This window comes from Pteropus alecto, unplaced genomic scaffold (assembly GCF_000325575.1).
Source record: "Pteropus alecto unplaced genomic scaffold, ASM32557v1 scaffold139, whole genome shotgun sequence".
NCBI lineage: Eukaryota > Metazoa > Chordata > Mammalia > Chiroptera > Pteropodidae > Pteropus > Pteropus alecto.
Window position 1 is genome coordinate 2544053 of NW_006443567.1, and position 23268 is coordinate 2567320.

The following is a 23268-nucleotide window of genomic DNA, read 5'->3' on the forward strand; positions in this document are numbered from 1 at the left end:
GATCGCTGTTCCATTCTCTCATATGGTTTCTGCTTCTTTGTCTGCCTTTTTGTGTCTGTTTCAATGTACTAAGCAAAGTTCCTAAGTCTCCCAGACTTATTAGTGCAGCTTTGTGTAGTAGGTGTCTGTCCAATGGCACAGACCTGAGAGGAGTTCAGCTGCAGGCCAAGTTTAGCCCCAGCCTGTGCCCCTCCAGGGCTACCTGTTAAGATTCAGCAAGCAATCCACAGATGCTGTGCTTGTAGTTGCCTCAAGAGGCCACATAGAAACTGAGGCCAGCTGTCTCCAGTGTGTGTCTTGGTGCTGCTCAGCAAGGAGCACCTGACTTGCTCAGGACACACCTTGATGTGACTTGGGTGGGGCTGTGAGTTGGAGGAGGCGGGGTTTCAGGGAATCCTTTGGGCAGAGCGACCTCTGTTACCCAGTTTGGTGATGCCTTGTGTTGCTTCCGCACACTGGGGTTGGGGGAGGCTCAGCAGAGGAACAATGGATACTGTTGGCAGTTCTGTCCAGGAGAAAGCCTTGCCTCCGGCCCTCACTCAGACAACTCAGTCACCCCAGGTAAGTTCTTGGTGGCCCCCCATGCAGCTGACTGGACACTAGTGCACAGAGTGAGCAGGTTGGTCACCGTGAAAGTCCACTCGTGGACACGGCCCCTTTTAAAGGCATATGCCGGCTGCTGCTGCCGCAGCGTCTGTCCCACTCAACCGCTAGGGCTCAGGCAGCCTCGTGCCTTCACCCCCTCCTACCTTCTGCTTTTGCAGGTTGATTAATTATTTCTCTCCCTTGTTGTAGTGCTTCTGTTCATCTAGATCCCAGGCGACTTTCCTTGCTATTTTCTGTCACAACTTTGATTTGGTTGCAAGAGGGATGAACAAAGTTTCTATCATCTACGCCATTTTTCCCTTCCCCGTTGTTGAATGATTGAAACAAAGTTTGCCTCAGCTGTTTCAGAGAGTACAGTTGACCCTTGAACAATGTGGGGGTTGGGGATGCCAACCCCCTGTGCAGTTGAAAATTCACATATAACATTTGACTCCTCCAAAACTCCTAATAGCATACTGTTGACCTTACTGATAAACAATCGATTAACTCATATTTTGTATATGTATTATATACTGTATCCTTAAATAAGTTAAACTAGAGAAATAAAAATGTTAGGAAAATCATAAGAAAAAATACATTTATAATATTTATTGGAAAAAAAATCCAGGTATGAATGGACCCGTGCAGGTCAAACCCCTGCATCTGTATATGTTCAGAGTATACCATCTGGAGCCAGAATGACTGATTTCAGATACAACACATGACTTTTTATGTGTATGACCATGGACAGGTTACATAATTTCTCTGTGCCTGAGTCTTTTTTCCTGTAACATGGGGCTAATAGCTTTATTTATTGTACAGTTTTCATGAAAATTAAGTAAGTATGTCTATGTAACAGTACAAGAATATCTGGTATACAATAAACGTTTAATAAGTATTAATTATTGTTATTCTTGTTTTAGAACATTGCTTTAGAGACGTAGTATAGCTACATGTTTATCTCTGCATTTCCAGAGCCTAGTCTGGCATTGCATGCTTGAATGTATCAAATAATTCTTTATGAGATAAATGAATGGTATTTAAACAGGTTTTATAAAACTATTGTTTTCTTTACATTAATGTTTGGGATTTTTAATAATTACTGTAACAGTTTGTTTAAATTAAATATGTGAATACCTAAAGGAAAACCATAACCATTTTAGGCAAAAGTGTGAACTTTTACCTTTATTTGAGCAGTCAGCCCACTCAGAGTCTGAGATTAGAAGTCCCTTCAGTTTTTGAGAAATACTGATGCTGTTATAGGATTTCAGGTTGGGTTCGGGCTAGTAGATCTGTCTTACTTGAGCCTCTTTTTAACTCAGTTTGCTTCATTTTCTTCCCCTTCAGAGCTCTCCATCTTTTGCAGCCTTAGATGTAATTGTTCCAGGCTTGTAAAGACTGATGCTAAAAAGGCAGAAAACCACTCATCTTGCTGTTTAGGAAAGTAGAACTTTCTGTGTACCTAAGCTCCATCTGGCAGAAGTAGTATTTAATATTTGTTCTTAACAGGTTTTTCTCCACCCCAGAAAATGGGGACACTGGTGGTGTTGATAAAAATTGACATTTACTGAGTGCCAACTATGGTTCAGGCACTTTATGCACGTTATTTTGTCTAATTATTTTAGGAATATAGTATGGCTGCAGTTTACTTATACAGAAACTGAGGCACAGAATGGGTAAGTAACTTGCTAAATATGACATACCTTGCTCTAGTGAGTGGTAGGGGCAAGGTTTTGATCTGAGGTATTTTTGACCCTCCCCTACTGTCTGTATCAGCCACACACTTAGATACAAAATTATACCATTGTTCATCTTGAATGCTCATAATTGGCAAATTTTTGCTACTTTTCAAAAATTGGCACAAAATAAAAACAACCTTGGATTTCTTAAAGTTGAGAAATTTTTAGTTCCATTTGTAAGACATTAAATCCTAAAAACATACTGGAAAGTATAGTAAACAAGTAAATTAAAAATTTAGTTGTAAAACTCTAATAGTTATATTACACATAACTGTGATTCATTTTATGTAATATAAGGTACAAAATTACTTTAGGTATATAAAGAATCTTTAACATAATTACATGTTTCGGTTATTCTGAAATACTTTTTTTACTAATATTCTTTCTCAAAAATAAGGAATTTCTTATGGCTTCAACATTTTTTTTTGGAAATGCTGCATTTTCTATTAATAAAATTGTTCTAGTTTCTCCTCAAACTCTGAAGCAGTATTTGTATGTGTCATCAGTCGTTTACATTTGGATAAAGCATTTTAGTAATTGCATACCACTCAGGTTGCTGTGTTGTCCTGATGAGTGCTATTTTATATGCTTCTCAGGAATGATGAAAACAAATGTATTTTTCTGAGTGATAGAATTAATAGATAAGATTGCATTGAAATTAAAGTCCACGAGTAACAGAATTCTCCCTGAACGAGTCACTGCAGTACATAGTGTAATAACTGTAGATCCAACTATATTGCTAGCAAAACTGTCATGTCAATCTTATGTCCTATTTTTCTTCTCCTCTGGAGGGTTTCTGTTCTTATCAAAACAAATTAAAGTGCTGTGTCAATTGCTGGTCCTCAGGAATTATTAGTTTCTTTGGTAACTGTTTAATGCAGACACAGATGCTGCAGCATTTGCTCCCCAAGCTACCATGTGCCTAAGGCATTTTAAAAACACTAGTATGTTTTCAGTATGATAGTGCTACTCTGGAACAACTGTGTGGATAGTGGTTTACTTTTCCAGTGTGGTTAGAGCTGATATTTCAAATATATAAAGAGATGTATGGTTGATTTGTATTTGTATTCTGGCTCTGCTACTTAGCTGGATGACTTCGAATGACTTCGTTATCCTCGCTGTTCCTCAATTTCCTCCTCTCTAAATTGAGGTGATAAAACCTACTTCATAGCTTTGCTATGAGAATTATTATCCAGGATTACATAATCCTGATTTATGCATTTGCTTAAGACAGCATAGTATTAGGGTTAAGGATGTAGGCTTAGGAGTCTGTCAACATGCAGACCTTGGCTATGTTCCTTCTTAGCCATCTGACCTAGGTAATAATAAAAATAATCTCTTTGTGCTTCAGGTTCCTTATCTATAAAATGGGTAAACTAATAAGTACCTACTTCATGGAGCTGTTATAAGGAGTAAATGAGTTAATACATATGAAATCCTTTGAACAATAACTGACACATGGTAAATCTTCAGTAGATGTGAACCATTATCATAATTAATGTTATCTCCACTTTTCAGCATACTGAATCAGTGTTCATTTATTGTGTTCACTTAACTGAGACCTTCTTGGGAGATTGGACAGAATTTTATTCTTTATAGCTCTTGAGCCTGGCATATAGTAGGTACTTAATTAATGAATTAGGGTCATGTTTATCAGATTTACCCTTTACCCTCTCCATTTCCTTAGGATCTAATCTCTTTTCCATGACTCATGGTTTTTGTAGCTGGACTCACCATGTTTTCTAGAACAAAAATTTGAGATACTTGATCTAAAAACAGAACAGTCATGCTATATCCAGGCTGTACTACTTATCATAGTCTCATATTCTGCCTCATTTCGACGTATGTCTCCTTCCCTATCTAATTCTGATGGAAAGGGATTACATCTTCGTCCTTTCTGGTCTCCCAGCACCTATCATAGAGTCCGGAGCATAGTAGGTACTCAGTAAATGATTGTCGAATTGAACAGTCTTTGGGACTTCAGGAGATGAGTTCACCCTCCTCATACCTTCATCCCAGATGAAAATAAAGAGCTACCTTTTTAAACCAATGATAGTTTCAAGGTAATATAGGAGCTGTGGGACCCGAATCTGACTTATTTTGAAGTAACATATTTTGAATCTCAAATTAGGTACAGTATATATGAAATGAAAGAGCCAGAAACAAGACATTTGAAAGAACTCGGTTTCATAAAATTGGATACCGATGTTCTCCTTCAGTGGTTCTTTTCTCTTATTACTTATAACCTACATATCTGTTTTATTTCTTTTTCTTGGTTTGTCCAAAGTCCTCGTACTAAATTAGGTTGGAAATAACTCATTAGTGCTTTGCAGCTACTGGGTAAGGAAAGCTGGTGTCAGTGGTGTAGTTTTACTCTCCCTGCATCTCTCCACCTGGAGCAGCACAAAAATACTTTCTCTAATTATAGCCATTAAAAGTCTAATGAACTTCCATTTTCAAAAAGCCTTTTATATTTTCTTCTGTTAACCAGTTTCTTTTCATTTGTGCCATATATGTTATTGATTGCCATTTACATATTTTGCTAGCTTTATAAGTTGGTTTTATTTTTCATGTAAGTAGACACATGTATTATGTAAAATTTTGTATGTGAAGAGAGGTCATTCTTCAGTCTGCTAATGATACTCATTTTTTTACTGTTCATGGGAGGATCGAGTGTGTCTGCCTTCTGGTAACACATTAAGGCTTCAATATTTGTCTAGTTGTGGGGATATTTCTCTCTTTCTTGTTTGAATTTGTTGTACCATATGTATAAATCGAATCCTGGTAGAAAACTTCCATTTTAAATACATCAAAAATAATCTTTTGTATTGTAAAAACTAATAAATCTACACTTTAAAAAAAGAAACCGTTTTGTCTTAACTGGCTTAATACATTGTATTTGTTTATTTTTTGAATGTAATTGTCTTAAAGTTTCAGTTTGTAAAATCAAAGTTGAAAAGTACCCATATCAGTGACTGCTAATAGGTACCAGGTTTCTTTTGGGGTGATGAAAATGTTCTCAAATTAGATTGATTGCGATGATGGTTGTGCAACACTGAACATACTAAAAACTACTTCATTGTTAAGTGGATTCTGTAGTATGTGAATTATATATCAGTAAAGCTGTTAGTTAACAGCTCTGCCACTTTCTAGCAGGCTGTGTGGCCTTGAACGAGTTGTTTTCCTTTTTCTGCATTGGCTTTTTCTCATCTTTACATGGTTATAATAGTATCTTCCTAATGGGCTGGTTGTGAGGACTAAATGAGTAAAAACATAAAGAGTGTAGAATTGTGCTTTGGAATGTAAGCCCTCAGATGTCAATGGTTGTCATTGTTTTCCTATTTGTAGAGCTTGGAAAACAAGTCTGCTTCTAGAGATACATACTTTTTGTATGTGTGTGTCATCAGCATATAGATGGTAATTAAAGCCATGCATAAGGGTTGGATTATCTAGGGCATCAATCCCCAGTCTTTTTGGCACCAGGGACCGGTTTCTTGGAAGACTTTTCCACTGACCGGAGGGTATGAAGGGCAGTGGTTTCAGGATAATTCGAGTGCATTATATTTATTGTGCATTTTATTATTATTACATTCTAATATATAATGAAATCATTACACAACTCACCATAATACAGAATCAATGAGAGCTCTGAGCTTGTTTTCCTGCAACTAGACAGCCCCATCTGGGAGTGATGGGAGACAGTGATACCTAAAGTGTGTTGCTCATGTCCAGTCTATTCCAAAATCTCGTTTGGGTTGCTGTCACTGCAGAAAACCCTGCTTCACAAAGATAGGATGTTGGAAATGGAAGCACGCTTTTCAGTGCTTTTGTGGCAATCTCAGGATATTCCGCCTTGACTTTAATCCAAGACGTACAGAGATTTGAAGTTGTCTCAAACATACTTTAAGGCCACCATCATCTGTGATCTCAAGCAGTTGATCTTCTTTTAGCACGGACAAAGCCGATTCACCTGGCTTATTCACAAATGGGTCGCAGATCCATTCCTTCTCAGTTCTGGGGTCTTTTGTGGTTGAGAAGTAATGCTCAACCTCTTGAAAGCAGAGATAGGTAGTCATGCATCAGCTGAGAGAAAGACGGCTCTGGCTCAGTTTCTTTCAAAATCTCTGCTAATGTGTGAAACATGGCAAAAATCCCAGTATTCCCTCGTCGCCCCCATAATTCCAATTTGGCTTTGAATAGCCACTTTACCTGCCGACTTGAACACAGTTGTCATTCTCCCCTGAAGTGACATATTGAGTTGGTTAAGCAGGTTGAATATGTCACACAAGCAAGTGTTGTGTCCCATTTTCTGTCACTGAAATGTGCTGCCAGTGGTGAATATATTTCTTTAAAAGAAAATCACTGGAGCAGCCCTCATAACTCAGAAACACTGGCCAATGATCTCCCTATAGAAAACCATCTCACTTTTGTGTGTAAGCGAAGACTAGTATGTTCTGCGTCCATCTCACAGAGATGCGCGAACAGATGTGAGTTAATGTACTATAATGTGGTTGATAATTTTAATCATACCTGCAAACACATTGTTAAATTCAGGTGACATTTTTCTGGCAAACCAGCATGTCTCTGTGGATGACACTGTGTAGACTCAAATTCAAAAGTGACCCCTTTGACCCAAGTAGTGAAACCAGAAAGCCGTCCAGTCATGGCAGCCGCTCCGTCTGTGCATGTACAGACACAAAAGGACCAATTCAGTTTTCCTGATATGTAATCATTCAAAGACTGCAGCTGCGGTGTTGGTTGGCAACAAAAGTGCACATAACATATCCACATGCACATCCTCCTGAAAAAATACGTCACACAAAAAGTATTGTTGCTTCGTTGTCAACATCTGTAGACTCATCAACCTGGATGCGTACCGCAGTGACTCATTAGTCCTCTCTAACAATTGTGCCTCAATATCCTCTGCCATTTCAACAATTCATCTAGTTATGGTGCTATCCGAAAGAGGAACACGTGTCACCTTTCGAACTGCAGCCTCTCCTAAAAGTTCACGACGAATGTCCTTAGCAGCAGGCAGGATCAACTCTTCACCAATAGTAAAGGGCTTCTTAGCTTTAGCAATGTGATTAGACACTGAGAATGATGCTCTCAGTGCAGACATGTTTGATGAAGTGGTGGCCTTCAATAATTGCTTCTGTTCTTCGTATTTACTTTATTATTTTTTTTTCTTTTGGAAAACTCCAAAGCCTTGTCTTTTAATGCAGGGTGCTTGGTCTCCATGTGGTAAAGTTTTGAAGGTTTCATTATTTGGTTGGATAGCCAGTCACCACATATTACACAAAGTGGGCTTGGAGAATGTGAACCACCTGTTGCAATGAACCCGTAATTTAAGTAGGACTCTTGGTATTTTAAATGCAGCTTTCTTTTTGTTGGCAGTCTTAGAGTCTTCTGCTGTCTCATCATTGGGTCTTTCTCCCTTTTCAAAGAAGCTCTCTGGTGACTTTTGTTCTTTACTCATTTTGGCTAAGGTTAGCCAGTGCGCTTACCAAAACTGTGACTGAGACAGTGCACAGTGCAGGAAAGAGGTGCGGGTGGAAGTGGCAAATAAAATAATGGGCGGGCCACGCGCAGACTAAAATAAGTGTTGGATTCTTACTTAAAGCCTGCCACTAGGTGCAGCTGTACAATTGAAGTACATCAGCTCACTTTCCACTATAAAGCCTGCCACCGGATGCAGCTTAATTGTCACTTGCTACTCACTGATAGGTTTTTGATATAAGTCTGCAAGCAATTGATTTATTATGATCTCTGTGCATTCAAACCTCTTTCGAATATTAATCTGTATTTGCAGCCACTACCCAGCACTAGCGTCACCACCTCAGCTCCACCTCAGATCATCAGGCATTAGATTCTAATAAGGAGCTCACAACCTAGATCCCTCGCATGCACAGTTCCTATGAGAATCTAATGCCTGATGATCTGAAGTGGGGCTGAGGTGGTGATGCTAGCGCTGGGGAGTGACTACAAATACAAATGAAGCTTTACTCGCTCACCTGCTGCTCACCTCTGGCTGGGTGGCCCGGTTCCTACCAGGCCATGGACCTGTACTGACTGATCCGTGGCCTGGAGAATGCGGACCCCTGATCTAGGGAGAGTATGCAGAATGCTAAGGGCTGAATCTAAGGAAATACCAGCATTTAGTAAATTAGTATGATGGCAAGACAAGCAAATTTGGCAGAGACTCAAAAGGAGTGTCCAAAGTGGTAAGAGGAGGGGTTGTGATATCATAAAAGCAAAGGAGAAAACAGTCTTCCAAAAAGAAGACGGTTAATAGTGTCAGTACTAGACAGAGATTAAGTAAGGAACTGTCCATTCATTTTAGTAAGTTAGAGCTGTGGGTGTGTGGGAGCAGGAACCAGCTTACAGAGAGAGGACTGAAAGAGCGAAAAAGAGGTGAGAAAGTAGCCATAGTGAGTGTATTCTTTTGAGGAGGTTGTTCATTTATTAATTTGGCTCCTACTATGTGCCTGGCCCTGCTCTACATTAGTGCTATGACAGTGAACAAAACAAAAAATCCTCGCCCTAAAAGAGCTTTACTTTATACTGGACCTATGTAAGGAAGGAGATAGAAGGCTGGAAGAGGGTACTTTTTCAACAAAAGTGTGTGTCTGTATATAAGAAAATAAGGGCTTAAACATATTTGAGCTAAGGAGGAACCATCAGGAGGTAGAGACTAGAGGATGAAGTGGTTGACAATATAGTGGAGATGGGATAATCATTGGTGCAAAAATATGGGAAGATGGAGATCAAGAACATATGTGGAGGCTCTTTATCAGTCTTGAGTAGGTTAAGAGATTCCCTCTTCTAAAACTGGAGGGAAAGACTTGATGTGCACACATAGGGAACTGTGAAGAAATGCTCATCAAATGACTCTGATTATATGTGGGATACAGGAGCAAGGTCACCTATATCAAGAGGGAGTGTAGGGGACTTGAAGAGAGTCATGAAGCTTTGAAATCAGTACTTAGGGTAAGTAAAGAGCAAGATGAACAAGGACAAGTGGGAGGTTTATGGAGTGGCACTGATGAATTTGCAATGTCATCATTCTTCACATTAGTATGGTTATACTAAAACTGTTCTCAGCTTCCTTCATGCAGGAGTGAAGAAAGCAGTTTCTGAGACTGATTCTGGATTTAGGGCTTTGTAGGTCAAGCATGGCAGAAAGCTAGATTGGGGAGGAAGTGAGGGGGGCCGTTGAGTTCTTTGAGTGAACATGGTGTTCGGACTTCATAGGGAAAATGAAAGTAAGGACTTTGAGAAACTGAGGGTGGAGTCAAGAGACTGAGGTTTTAAAGAGCTACTGTAGTGTGAGTGAAAGCTGAAAAGCTAAGGGGAGGGAGAGAGAGCACTAGCGAGTGAGCTATTGTTTTTTGAGGTGTTAGCAATTAAGCAGTAAGTGTGTTAACAAATCGTAGTCTGTCACCATAGAGTAGTTAGTTAAAATAGAGCAAGGGTGCAGATCCTTAGAGCAAAGAGCTCTAGAACTTGAAAATCTAGGTTTCTGGATGGATTGTCCATGTAGATGATGGAATTTCCAAGTGCTATGGCAAGAGTTGGCACAGAGAACAAGACTGAAAGTTGATGTTAGTATGTGACCAGAGTTATGTTTGATACAGATAGTGGATAATAAAGATCACTAGAAATAAAGTCCAAGAACTATGAAATGAGTGTAGAGTGGATTATCCACATAGACATTAAAATTTCACAGGATAATGAGAGGGGATAGGATGGAAAGACAGCCAGGGACAGAAATGAAGGGAAATGTCCAGGAGACGTGGTCCATGATAAGGAGAAGTAAAAGCTTGTATCAGGGTGATCCCAAAGGGAGGAGGGACTTTTCCAAAGATTAGATTAATGGAATGTAAAAGCAATGGGGAGGCAAGAAGAGGTTGACTCCTACCCGCTATGAAGGAGTCTTCAGAAGACAGCCGTGTCTCAAGGAAAGCAATTGTTTATAGGAAATGTTTTCTGATGTTAAGTATATATAGTCTGATTAACAAGATTGGAGGATTCTGCGAGTCACAGTTTAATCGGGTTGAGAGGTGGGAAGGAGAATGGTAGAGTCATGAATGTGTGGTAGATGAAGGAAGCATGGAGCAGTATGAAGATAAGGATGAGGATGAACAGTTGAATAAGAGGTCCTGGGTTGAAGCAATTGATATTTGGGTTCCTTTTTTTTTTTTTTTTTTTTTTTGTAAAAACATCTGTCGTAAATGCCATGTGAATAGTCCAGAGTGCCACAGGAGTACCTGGCAATTGCTCCTATCAATTCTTTACTTCCACAGATGCTCTCTGGCTCTGAGTGTGACTAGAATTCTAGGTGGCGTACTTCCTACCCCAAACCCTGACATTTATTTTAACTATGTGAGTCTGTCTGCTTCATGCAAAATACAAACTATAACAGTGAACATATTATTTTAGAAGTGCAGCCAAAATCCTTAATTATGGTATACTTACTTGTGTTATTTTGAAATTTTATTTCTTTTGTTTTTTTTCCCAGCCATAAGGAGATATAATTAACATATAACATTGTGTAAGTTTAAGGTGTACGATGTAATTATTTGAAATATGTATATATTGAGAAATGATTACCACAGTAGGGTTAGTTAACACATCTATCACCTCACATCGTTACATATTTTTTTTTTTTTTATTCTAAATGTTTATTCCTAGGAGTGAATAAAGTAATTTCTTCATAACATTTTATGGTCACCATCAGAGCCCAAATCCTGCTTTTTTACTATAGCAACTGGGTGATTGGGTATTTGTTCATCTAAATAAACTTATCCACTTATTTAATTATAAAGAAAAGAAAAAAGAATGACGGCAAAAGTAAACTTTGAGAGTTACACAGTGGATTGCATTATGCCACAAACAGTTGCTCAAGCCAACCTTGCTTAAACATTTACAAAGCCAGTTTCGATATTAGTTCTTTGATCCCGATTATCAGATAGACTTCAGCCAACTAAACTAAGTCCAGAGGTGATTATTACTGAGATTTATAGCAACTTACACCACAAAATCTTAAAATTTAGTTGTTTAGGAATTCTTAGTGGGGGGGATATTTAAGAAGGAAATCCAGTTTTCACTAGGTTGGAAACAACTGGACAGTAGTAAAATTGAAACCCCTTAGCAAATCTTTCTCCCATTTGTTATATAATATACCAGTTAACAGCTAAAGGTTATCTGAATTTATGCAAGAGGTGATATTTCTTAAGGTCAGGTGATGTGTGGCTTTTTACTCTAAATTTATAAATGTGTAAGACAGCCTTATTTTGTGAAGATCACATTAAAACAGAAGATTCATAATGAAATTGATATGATAGAGATTCCACACAATAGTCTGAGCGATCGATAATGGCCTACATACCCAAGTTTTAAAAGTGATTTCAAAGATGTTTAAATATTTTAGTTGTAATAGTGATGAAAACTTAGAAAAACAGAGAATTAGTGTTCTCTTGCCAAGAACAGTTATTTGGAAAAGCCTGCCTTGGGCCTTAAATAGAGGGAATTAGGGATAAAGGTAATAGTTTATGGAAGGTGACTATAATATTAAAATGTCATCTTTTAGGATATTTTATGTATAAAAATACATAAATTGAGTACGCCAGTGTTCATAATCTCTAATTAATGTATTTTCTACTTAGTGTTAGGCCCACTGAAGTCTCTTCATTTTCTCAAGTTACCTGAGTATGTGAACTATATTCACACTCTTCCTACTGTTCCACCTTACATTCATATACTCACCCTTTTCTCTTAGAAATTGCTAATCTCCTGATGTTAAAAATAAATCGCTTTAAACATTTATTAATAAGAAACACATTAATGAAAAAGCAGAAATATTTATGGCAGTTTTTCCAAATCTCTAAAATACAGAAGCTCTGGAGGGGTTCCTAATTTATTCTGTCCCACGTTTCCCCCTGGTCACTAAAATCAGACACGAGGCCACTGCTGCTTAGCATGCAGCAAGGCTTGATGCTGGAAGCCATGTTTTTTGAATGCGGATACTGAGGCTCAGAGTTGGCTTTCTGGTGAAGTAAGACTCTGAAGTTAGCATAGGAACGCTTCATCACTGTGCCTAGCTCTTTCGATGCTCTTTAAACATTTGTTTCAGCAACGACACAAAAAGGAAGGGCCTTTGGTTTAGGGGATCTCAAAAATACACAACCTCCTATGCACATATTATTTTATTTGATTTAGAATGAATGGTAGAAGAAGGTGAATGTCTAAGGCCAGCTGTTACCAGGTCTAAACCTATGGTCCTCTCTTTGTCTGGAGCCACTTGCTGCTCTTCTCCTTAGTAAGGCTGCTACTAGGGCAGGATGGGAGGTTTCCTCATACTGTTTGCTTGTGTGTGTGCTTTCCTCTCATTCCAGCACCCCGCCTTGCAGGTGTTGCAGAGCCACATACTAGTCATGTACATATGATTACCCATGCTGTTTATTTCTGCTTACGCAGAGCCCTCCACTCTCTGATACTTATAAATTCCACCCCTGATCCTTTTGAAGTTGTCTTTAGTTTCTTTTTTGTAAGCATTTTAATTGAACTATAGGTCTTCTAGTTCCATTGAAGTCCTGAGTAGTTACAGTTTACTATTCAGTCTCATATTCATGTGCTAATTAAGAAGTATTATCTGAGCAGTGTGATATAGTTCATTTAAAGAAATAGTAATGATCGTTTTGATTTTATAAGCATGTTCACTTTCTGCTTCCATTTTATAAAGATTATATCTCTATTTTTATTCTAGTCATGAATATGTTCACTTTGATTTCATTTGTGCTACTGCATTTTAACTGTAATAACCCCGTAGATATATTTCAGTTGTTTGTGTTAGGTTTACATTTTTTTACATTGACATTATTTATCTGTGTTGGAAGCAACTGGTTAGAGGCAGCAAAGGAATTTGCTATTTCCCTGTGCTCTCTATATAAAACAGTGATTAATCTTTTTGAGTATTTACTATGTGAAGGCACTATCTCACAATTGCCTTATAAGTCATCATCAATATCCTCCGCATTCATACAGATAGGGACACTGAGACATGATGTGGTTAAGGAATTTGCCTAAGGTCACTTAACAACTAGTAAGTAGCATAACCAGGATTTGAACCCAGACATCTGACTCCAGAACCTACACATTCAGCCAGTTATGCTCTTTTTCCTCACCAACTCTTTTATGGCCACTTTGAAACAACCTGGTAATTACCAGGTCATTAGAATGGCAAATGTCAGAATGCCTCTGATTTTTGAACTTTAAAAATACACTCATTTTACCCAGGGAAGACTGCCATTGGGCCTCACAGCACACCTACTACATAAAGCCACTCTATTAAGACTAGGAGACTTAGGAGCCCTACCTAATACATAGAAACAGACACAGGGAGGCAGTCAAAATGGGGAGACAAAGAAACATGTCCCACATGAAAGCACAGAACAAAGCCCAGGAAAAAGAACTAAACAAAGTGGAGACAAGCAATCTACCACTTGCAGAATTCAAAACACTGGTTATAAGGATGCTCAATGAACTTAGGGGAAGAGTAGATGAACTCAGGGAGAACTTTAACAAAGAGATAGAAACGTAAAAGTGGAGATAGCCTTGGAGGGCAGGTAGAGGGTATGGAATTTAAATCCTACTCATGTACCCTGGGCTAGGCAAGATATGTTGGGGCCTAGAGAGTTATGGGCTCATCTTCTTTGAGTTATAACCTGAGATTTACCAGTCCCAAGAACCTAGTTAGCTAGAGAAATGAGGAAGAAAGGATTTTCCCTAGAGAAATCACTTTAAAAAATCATCTACTAGATTCCATTATTTGTCAACTCCAGAGCAAAATGATGTGTATGTAAAACATTTTCATAGCCTCATTTTTGTACATTTTCTACTATCAGGGTGGTTAAAACTTTTGGTAAGCGGCATTTTTTTTTTTTTGTGATAGAAATATACCACTTGTTATGTGTTTGAGTTATTTCTCTACAAGAGATCCACTGTAGTCTCAGCATAGGAATAGCAAAAGCTGAAGGGAGAAAATTCACTTGCATGTTTTTTTGAATATTGTTGAAAGGAGAGGTTTTCCTTACAGCTGTGGTGCTACTCTTCAATGTTGAATTTTAATCTTCTCATTTGGAGTTTTATTCGAACAAATAGCTTTCTTTCCAAATTCATTGACAGCCATTTCAACCTGCAGTCTTCCTCCTCTACCACACTTTACCCTTTAGGAAGTTCTTTCATAGGAGGAGATATTTGCTGTGACCATGTAGAAACAACTATTTGATCTTAGTAGACTTTAGACATAAATCATTAACTGATATTTTGTATTCATAAACATTTAAAGATACAAGTGAAAACTACTGGGGAAAGAAACATAGCTTTGTTTTCCAGTTGGAGCAGAGTGTCTAGATTTTGTGTTGCAAGTTTTAAATTCCATACCCTCTACCTGCCCTCCAACGGTCTTCTTTAAGACTGGAAGCTATGATCAAGAAATAGTGGTGCTGATTAAATGCTGTCATTTACTCATTTATTAGTAAACCTTTTGTGCAAGCTTCCTGTTAATGTCAAATATGTGTACAAATAGATGATATTAATCATTGAGATGTTATTTTTAATACAATTTATCTTCACTTGCAAAAAGCACATGGGTAATGTTATATTGTATAAATGTCCTTTGGCAGCTTTAGTAGTGTCTTTTTTGGGTGGGACTCTCTATAGGTCAGTGATATTTCTCTCTGCTCTGCTTGCAGTGAAATCAATGCTGTGAAAAATACCCTGCCCCAGTTTATGATTATTAAATTAGGTGGATTTGACAGAAGAACAGCACATGGCTGGCTAATTTGAATTATAGTGGTCTTTGTCCTAGCCTCTGTTCCATAGTGTACACTAGCTAGGTGATAGGCCCTCCTGAAAACCTTTTACAACTTGTCCTTGTGCATTTTGTCAGGTTATGTTCATGGAACTCAAAGTAATATAAGTCTAATCTGATTTTCTTCACAGAAATAATATTACATTGAAGATTATATTTCTGGCTTGATGCCTGACTTTTTTAAAAAAATAGAAATGACCATAACCACCGTTTTAAATCAACTGTTTAATCAACTGGAAATGATGGATTTGAATACTGCTCAGGGTAAAATTGTCTGTAGTGTATACAAATCAGTTAACAAGGCATCACAATAGCCAGTCGCATTAAATTATGTTTAATGAGCTAAAGTGTAAGTAGACCATACAGAGTTCTTATTGTCACAATCATTGCCTTGTTTTTTACTGAAACAAATCAGAAGGTTTAAAAAATGCACTTTCTGCAAAGTCAAGGAATTCACAAAGGATTTCTTTGGGTAAATGTTGACAAGAATGTTTGAGGAGAATTTTGGGGACACTTGGAGTTACGGCTTTTTGAAAAGCTGAATTGGGATTTTCTTGCTTTCCTTTGCTCATTGTAAATTCCCTGTAGCACACAGATTTTGGAGAACAAGTTATTAGTCTCTCTTCATTTCAGTTGCTTTAATGAGAAAGTGACAGTTGGGAGATTTGAAAGGTAATTACAAGAAGGTAAAGAGGAAAGGAAAGAGTATTCTACATGGAAGGAAGCAGTGGAGATGAAGCCCTGAGGCAGGAAGGGACCTGGGTCTCACCTGGGGTAGAAAGAAGCCCTGGGGCAGGAAGGGACCTGGGTCTCACCTGAGCTGTAACAAAGATAGCAAGGAGGTGTGAGGCTTGGGACAAGACAAGGTTGGAGAAATAGGAAGAGACGTGACTCTGTCCAAGACCTTGCAGATCAGAATAAGGATTTTAGTTTTCAGTTTTAAGATCAGTGGGAAACTATTAAAATGGGGACTGGAGGAGCAATATGATCAGACTTGTGGTATATATGGTTGTTGTGTGGTCCTGGTTGAGTCAGCTCTCAGAATACTGTGCAACCATCATTCTTGGCACTTAACAGATTCATATAAGTATTTGATTAATCCCTGGTCTCCCCCACTACACTCTAAACTCCTTGAAGGCAGAAACTGTGTCTATTTTTTAATCACTATTTCCAGTATTTTGCACATTGTAGGGGCTCAATAAAATATTGGTTGAATGGATGCATCAACCATATTAACTACTTTGCCTTCTTACCTACTATAAGGCAAGGATGTTAATTCTTTTTCGAGGTGAAATTTATATAAAATAAAATTAAACATTTTAAAGTGAACAATTCAGTGATGTTTAGTACGCTCACATGTTGCGAAACTACCAGCTCTATTGTGCTTCATAATATTTTCATCACCTCAAAAGGAAACTCCATACCCACCATGTAGTTACTCCTCAATCTCCCCTCTCCCCAGCTCCTGGCAACCACCAATCTGCTTTCTGTTTTTATGGATTTAGCTATTCTAAATATTTCACAAAAATGAAATCATTCAATATGTAACCTTTTTGTGTATGGCTTCTCTCAGTGTAATGTTCTTGAGATTTATTCATGTTGTAGTGTGTATCAGTATTTCATTCCTTTTTATGCCTGAAGAATATTCCTTTGTATGCCTGAAGAATATTCCTTTGTATGGATATTTTGTTTATCCATTCATCAGTTGATGGATATAGGGTTGTTTCTACCTTTTGACTATTGTAAATAGTGCTGTTATGAACATTAATGCACAAGGTTTTGTTTGAACACGTTTTTAGTCCTTTTGGGTATATATGTAGGAGTAAAATTGTTTGCTCATATGGTAATTCTTTGGTTTTTTGATGATCCCACCAAATTGTTTCTACAGAGGCTGAACTATGTTACATTTCTACCAGCAATGTATGAAGGTATCCCCACCAACAGTTTTTATGTTTCATATCTTTTTAAAATTCTAGCCATCCTAGAAGTATGTTACCTTTAAAATGCATAAATGAACCTCTCCTTATTTGCAATGAATATTTTATCCTTTTATACCTCATCGCATTGTTCAACATTATGAAAAATTGTAATGAAGCTCAAAGACACACTGGACTGAATTGGATTCTAAAGCCATACAATCTACATTCAACAGCATTTTGGTACATTACCTTCTAAGAAAGGCTTTAACTATTAGGATAACCCTACCTTTTACTCTTATCTACCATTTTTAGGATCGAAGATGAGGTTTAAAGGACTAATCTGACATCTAAATTTCTAGCCTTTGAGGGCTGTCTGTATTACGCTGGGTTCTGCCATTTTTCTACCCTTCACTAATGCTTTGTCATTCATTATTTTCTGTTTGTCAGTTAGAAGGTTTTACATTATATGTAAGTTTACAAAGTAGAGTAAGAATGGAGTTAGAAATGTATTAAACATTTGCATACACACACGCCTTATATAATGTGAAATAGAGGGAAATACATTGCAATAAGGAGAATCGAGTCTTTGCGAACATTTAATTTTCAGCTACTGGTCATAACTAATCTAATTGTGCTCCACTCAGCAACGGTTGCTTACACTATGTTCTTTCATGATTTATCTGAAAGCATTTTTCTTGTTCAAAGCTTGCCAGGTATTTTTAATGTCAGCTGTAAATTTTTATAATTGTTTTGGGTACACCCCCTATGTGTGCTTTGGAAATATCCCATTGCTATTTTCAATCATATTCTTTTTCTTTCTTTTTTTTCTTTTTTTAAGGTGAGACAACCCTTAGTTGACCTCACAGATTGCAAGGACCTTGTCAGCTTACAATCCCTTATTTTTTATTTTTTATGCCTACAGCACCTGGTCTTTCTAGATGATCTCCCATCCAAGTATTAACCAGGGCCGACCCTGCTTAGCTTCCGAGATCAGACGGGATTGGGCTTGTTCAGGGTGGCATGGCCATAGATGCAATCATATTCTTGAACAGAACCATAAATTACTGTATTGGGTTAAAAAAAAAGTTGTTTGGTTTCAGGGTGGTATGATCTTTAGTGTGAGTAACATTTGGTTTTAGAAAGTCATACATTTTAAATATGTGTGCTCTAATAAAAATTATTTCAAGTGTATGTGTGTTTTATAGCAATAACCTTTTATACAAGTAAAACTTGTAATTCTGTGTGGTTAATTATTTTTTAATTGCCCTTATGGCAGTTGATCCTAACTTGTTTTAACTTGAAGTTGCTTGTACCTTGAGTGCCAGGCCATAAACTGTTTCCCTTGGAAAACAGGCACATTTGAGAAGGCATTCACTTTTTTTCACATCTAACGGTTACCATTAAATAAACTGACACTGTAGTACATTAAATGGTCATCCGTAAAGCCCAAAGGCACACGGGCCTTTCCCTGGTCTTTGTGACTTTTCATAATGTTCCTTGTATTTCTCCCTTCTTCTCTACTTTGAAGTCTATGAATAAATTTCATCCTGAATACATTATCTTCTTACTGTATATTGGTTCGTAAATTATTCTTTATCCTCAAACATCTCTTCCCCACCCTTGGAAGGTTTCATTTTTTGGGTCCAGGCAGAAAAAGGTAGCGAATGATAAGAGCATCTAAAATCTCATTTCAAGTTTTATTGCTAAACGATCTGGCCCCAATTCCTCTGCATCTTCTTGATCAGATTATTTAGTTAAGCTCTCCTCAAGTTACCTATGAAGAAATCAGTATGGGACTTCTCCCAAGACTCACATCACCCAATCGGTATTAGAAGGCAATAGAACCAAGATCTCTTGGTTTCTTGCCTCATAATTAAGCCTTAGAAGCAAGAGCACCAGCTGCGATCATGGCCAAACACTTAATTAATTTTTCTTAATCTATGTTTGGCACACAGGGAGAGAAATTGTTACAGATTTAAGAATTATCTCACCTCCTACACTTTGCCAGTATAGCTGATTGTGATAAGGTAAATATGAGTGGTAGTGCCCAAACTGTTGTGCAGAACATGTGTCACTGGATCTTCTGGGGGGAAAAGGTGAGAGTTCTATGGCAAATACTGACTTACACAAAGATAAAGAGCTTTTATTATATGTATATGCATTGTGAATAACCAGGAGGAGAGGTTATAGGAGCAGCCTCCCCCCTTCTCTAAGGAACCTCATTATTAACTTGTTCTATGTAATACAGTTTGAGAAACACTGAGTGATGTATTCTAATATTCTTGCCAGTCCATCTTACTGTGGCATTATTCCTAATTAGCAGTACTCAAAGGCATGTTAAAATTTCAGAAACCAAACAATTTTCATTATATGCAAGCCATAAATAATGCCATTAAGCCATAAATATTCACTTGGAGTGTTGTTCTTTCTGTGCTTTAATATACTGAAAGTTATACATTATATTTCAAACATATTGCTAATTTTTAATGTCTTGAGCATGTTTTAGGAATAATTACAAACAGATCACCTATTAAATATATAGCAGCACCCATTCTTTATAGTGCACAGCAGCATTGAGCCCAAAGCTTTGGGCAGAGAGAAGGGAGGTTTAGAGACAGTGTCATTAATTTCAGTGCAGTTCCCTAGTGACCATGTACTCTGCCACAAAGAGAGAAATGTATTCCTAATTTTACTCCTATGGTGTCAGATCAGCAGCTCCAAAGGACTAATAGCTTATGTTATAGACAACAGCCTCCAGGAGACTCCTTGAGTGGCCCTAACTTGTGGTCAGCATGCTACCTATCAGCCTCCCCAGCCAGCTCTAGTCTCTTCACGCACACTAAGGGATGGTGTTTCTAACACCAAGCGCTCTCTGCCAATGGGCCATAACTCACCCTGCCTCTTTGTACAGGAGTGGCAGCAGAATTGCCTATTCTAGTTTTTCTGTTGAGCCAGAAACTTTCTTGCTTTAAATAAAACATTTACATCTGAATTATGTTGCCTAGTTATGTGCTGATCCAGTTCCTAGAGTTTTAATATTCATATAGTTGGTTAATATCTGCAAACCTCATCCTCCTCTTACATGAATAGCCTTTAGAGCCCTTAGAGTGATCTCTGGGTGTTCCATTAATCCAGCTGTAAACAGTCTTTTAAGTTATATCACCTTATTTTACTCTTAAAGAAGTTGAGGCTCAAGTAATTAAGCCATTCTTATCAATACTGTGTCCCAGCTCAAGTCTTTATTGCTTCTCCTGTTCCCTGCAGACCTTGCCCTAAAAAGCCTTTATCTGTAGGGAGGTTGCCTTTTTCAAAACAGACATTTCTTTAAAACACTAATTTGAGCCAAGAACTTGGCCACCATACCGTGATTGGATAGAAAACCAGAAATGCTTCACTGAAGGTGTGGCTACCTTTTGTGAGACTAGAGTCACAACTCAGAGCCCCTTCCCCTTGTTTGCTTATTCAGCTGAGCCATGCTTCACAATGGAAACTTGTTTTTATTTTTTTACCTACACCTTTCATTGGGGGTATTAAAAATAAACAGGTATAGCCTGGATGTGTTATTTAAACTAATTACATTTACAGCTTGGACATTTGTTTCTAGGTAGTTTTTTTTCTGTGTGATATTTAACAATACTAGGAGTCGGGGCGGGGGGTCTGTATTTGTTGGTTTCACCAGACATGTTCCAGTATATATTTGAACTGCCAGACCTTTCTAGGAAACTTATTATCACTTTTCTAACAATGATGCTATCAATGAAATGGCAGATAAACCCTGTCCAGGATATCAGACACCTTTTTTACAATATATAGTATTTGCTCTAGCCAGAATTTCTCTCATCTTACACTGTAATAAAATTCTTCTTCGGTGACCTAGAAAGTGATTTTTGGATGAGAATTCGTCTCTTCTAGGTAATGATATTGATAAAGGCATTGTTCACCCTAATAATCCAGTAGTTCTTTTCCTTGCATTGTTAGGTATTACTGTTTGCTGCTGAGATAAAACTTTCTTACCTATGAGATCTCTAAACAAAATGAGGAATAACTTCCAGCCCTAAGGGAAAGCTGTCTGTTTAGACCTTAATATATAATTTGACACACATTCTTGAAGCTTCAGTGTTCAGTATTACAGTCACTCTCCCACAGTGGGGATACAACTCAGTGTATCATACCAAATACCTGGATTATATATTTTCTTCTTATACTGTTTATCTGTCAGAGACTAAAAAGTTTAATTCAACTTTCCTCAAAAGTTTGATTAAGTTTGATTTTTAGTCCCATTTCTTACCATGGTTCATTTATTATAGGCTTGGATTAGAAAATTACAAGACGAGAAAATACTATGTGGTGCAAGATACCAATATTTTAAAATGATGATACTTTAAAATCAGAAGTTACAAAGGCAAATCAGATCTTTGGAGAATGCTATAATGGAGCTCAGGCCACCAGAGTGCTACTCTGAAGTCTTAAGGAACAGACCAGTCTTCTGGTTGCTGCCTCCCTTGGACCTACACAAACTTGCAAGCCACAGTTGGCTGCCTTCCCAAATTCTGGGAACCTTTACAGGGATCAGAGGGGTTAGTATAAATTGCTTGATAATCTTCAACCTTCTCTCTGCGATTTAGCTGCCATCGTGTTAACAAATTTTCTCATGTCAGTATGCAAATGGTCCCATCTTTTCCCTCCTGCCTCTGAGGTTTGTGATCAGTATTTTATTCTGTTCTCTTTTCAGGCAGGTTGGGCTTTGAAGTCCTGGGGCCTTCTTTATACTTGCTTTCTATTTGCATGTGTGTTTTTAATCTATTTCCTACAGGCTATGGGAAATGTTTAGCTAGATTGTCAGCCTCACTGTTTTTCCTATCCTTAGAAGCTGTGTACCTCCCTATTTGGATTTTTAAAGTTTGTTAAGTGTTTGGAATGCAAAATGGTATATAGATATGGGATGGAAAAATAACTTCTGAGGCCTTGTAGACATGTGTGCTCAGTTCATCTCTAATTGTTTGTGTACCTATTGTCTGTCTCTAGGTTAGAAAGATTGTTAACAAAAAAGTGGAATTGCTGGGCCCCAGCTGGAACTTTAAGAGACTCAGGTTACTTTCTATAAATGGAAGAATCTCTGAATCATTTAAAAAATATTCCTCTTAGAATCTTGAATCACCAATGCTTATACCACTTTTGATCTATCGACCCTATTAGCCATCCTGTAAGAGAGCCGTATTTCATCTTTAGAGTCACATTTGTGTAGCCATGAGGTCCTTGGGGAAAGGGCATGGTGGGGAGGGAGATCAGATTGGAAACACTAGTTGTTGATTATTCCTGGTGGAAGTTAAGCTGCTCAGTAGATCGCATTTAGATAATGAAACAAGATGTTCTTATCCAAGTCCTCACAATCACTGCTTTTTCCTAAGCATTGTGCTTGCTGATTTAGATATTTGTTTTTGTAGGTGCTTACTCTATTTCTCATAGTAGTTTCTATTCAATTAAATGTGCTGCTGTTGGGTAATGCCTAATTAGAGACAATCTTTGTGTCTAGGGATGTACTTTGAATATTCAATTGTCTTTTGATCAGGTGTTTCAGAGTTTCTGTTAATATGACCATAATTAAGCTTAAAAGGCAAAAAGACACAGAATGTCTTGTTCTTGCTTTACTCCCTCTGGCAAAGGAGGAAGAGACAGCTTAATCACTTAAGAAGATGCAGTAAAAGCAAACTATGAAAAGTATAATTTCAAGGCTCATTTTAGAGTTATGACTATAAATTACACATCAGGATTATTCTTCTGGCTTGTTATAATGGAGTGGCCTTGGAAACTTCAGCAATGTGACCACTGAATACATTGTAGCAATTTTAACCAAGAAGCTTAATACAGTGGAAATGTTTCCTGGCACTATAGTGCTCTCCTCCCGCACCCCACCCCTCCAAACCTAGAACAAAAATGCTGACTTTTGGGAGCATTTTAATAGATGGCTGAAACTTTGATGAAATGTTCTTTATTTTAATTTTGAGTTCATTGGACTTTTTAAGACCAATTATGCTGTTCAAAAATATTAGTGCTTCATAGAAGAAAATAACTTTGGGGCTGGTGTGCAGAGAACTGTTTTTAAATCATTGCCAAGCTTTCAGATTTTTAATAAGGCTTTTTTTTTTTTTTT

General features: G+C 37.7%; 1 protein-coding gene and 1 pseudogene across 3 annotated transcripts in view; one reads left to right on the plus strand and one right to left on the minus strand.

Moving 5' to 3' along the window:
• Positions 1-23268, plus strand: part of ATP11C (ATPase phospholipid transporting 11C) — a 162671-nt gene that overhangs the window by 45646 nt on the left and 93757 nt on the right. The gene's annotated exons all lie outside the window — the stretch shown is intronic.
• LOC112472907 lies at positions 18031-18149 on the minus strand (annotated as a pseudogene).